Genomic DNA, 1,889 nt, shown 5'->3' on the forward strand with positions numbered 1-1,889 from the left:
AAGCTTCCTTCCTCACAGTTGGCCACCTCCTTGCCTGCCACCACAGCGGAGGAGCCCAGGCCACTGGACAACGCCCTCTGCATGGGCACAGATGGCTCGGAGATGCTGGCTGAGATCCTGGAGCTGCACTAGATCAAGGTGGACACCATCCTGGTGAAGACTATTGAGACCACGATGGCAGGCGAGGAGGAGGACAACGACAATGAAGATAGTGGCAGGGGTGGCCATAGGCAGGCCAGCCACCACCACCACCACCACCACCCACCCCCACACCATTTGGCCAGGATCTGCTGTAGCCATTCCTCACGACAACCTCACCCAGGTGCACCACGACCAGGATGTGATCCTGGTGCAGGCATGCCAGGAGGTGGTGGGTGGTAACGAATTGGATGGGGAACCAGATACTCATCCTGGTGCCAGAGCTGGCCAGCGGCGACCACCACCACTACCTCGAGCAGGCCCTGGTCACCATGGTGGAGGCTGGCAAGGGTGGATGTGGCACCATCTTGGGCAACAAGAAGTGAGGACAGAAGTGGGTGCAAATCAGGAACCTGGAGGGTGAGTTCTCTGTCACCATGTGGTACTCAGATGAAAACAAAAAGATATTAACCATAAAATAGTGGTTGAGAAACAGTTCACTGGAGAGAACTCACCTTCTGATTATTCAGAGTATATGACAGGAAAGAAACTTCCTCCTGGAAGAATACCTGGTATTGACCTCTCAGATCCCAAACAACTGCAGAATTCGCCAGAATGAAGCCAAGAAAAATTTAAAAGATGATGCTCCATGAACAATTGCTGGCCTTCGCCAAGGCTGCACAAAGATGTTCAAGGATAACTGCCATGAGAAAACTTCTGCACACCCACTGTCATGGAGTCCACTTCTGCACAGAATGTAGAAGAGCTTTTGTTGAGAGCTCAAAACTAAAACCACACCAACTGGTTCACACTGGAGAGAAGCTGTTTCGGTGCACATTTGAAGACCGTGGGAAATGCTTTTCACTGGACTTCAATTTTCACACACACGAATTCTAAAACGGCTTTAAAAGATGCTTTATCTTGCTCTCTAATCTTGTTTCAAAAACATGGTGTTTTTGTAAAGTGTGTTTTTGTAAAGGAGGACAATGCTTAGATGCAAAAGACAATTCTTTATACAACAGTGCTAAAAATGGGACTTCTTTTTACATTCTTGCAAGTATGAAACTCACTTGTTGCTTATAATTTTTTTAATTTTGTATTTTCCAAGTGTGCATATTGTACACTTTTTGAAGATATGCTTAGTAATGCTATGTGTGATTTTTCTGGAGGTTGATAATTTTGCTTGCAGTAGATTTTCTTTAAAAGAATGGGCAGTTACATGCATGCTTCAAAAATATTTTCCTGTAAAAAAAAGATAGGATTTGTTTGCTATCTGAATTTTTGTTATATTCTTTGATGTTAATACATTTTGTATAATTGTATCATATATCTGTATGGAGTCATGTAGTATCAAATATTAGATGTGATTTAACAGTGTTCATTTTAGTCATGTTTTTCCCAAAAAATACTGCCAGATGCTGATGTTCAGTGTAATTTCTTTGCCTGTTTAGTCACTGAAAGTGATGCTCAGTTACAGAAGTGGTGTACCTTTAAAACCTGATGTGTACATTCCATGTAACAAAAAGGGCAAAATAAAATAGCCATCCTAAAGAAAGAATATGGCAGAACAAGATCTGTAAGCACAGTCTTATTTTCTTTTATTGTCCAGAACACTTACAATTCTTGAGTCTCCCAGAAATTGGAAGCTAAATAAAGCAACTCCTTTCCTTTATTTTGAACTCAGTTACAATGATTTGTTATTAGAGCGATGCATAGCTATTTTAATACTAAAAATAATTATATAGTATGTA

The 1,889-nt window shown here is 41.9% G+C and overlaps 1 pseudogene; it reads left to right on the plus strand.

Annotated features, from left to right (window-relative positions):
• Positions 1 to 389: 389 nt before the first annotated feature.
• LOC110740816 lies at positions 390 to 1,392 on the plus strand (annotated as a pseudogene).
• Positions 1,393 to 1,889: the final 497 nt, after the last annotated feature.

Source organism: Papio anubis, chromosome 10 (genome assembly GCF_008728515.1).
Source record: "Papio anubis isolate 15944 chromosome 10, Panubis1.0, whole genome shotgun sequence".
In the NCBI taxonomy this organism is placed as follows: domain Eukaryota; kingdom Metazoa; phylum Chordata; class Mammalia; order Primates; family Cercopithecidae; genus Papio; species Papio anubis.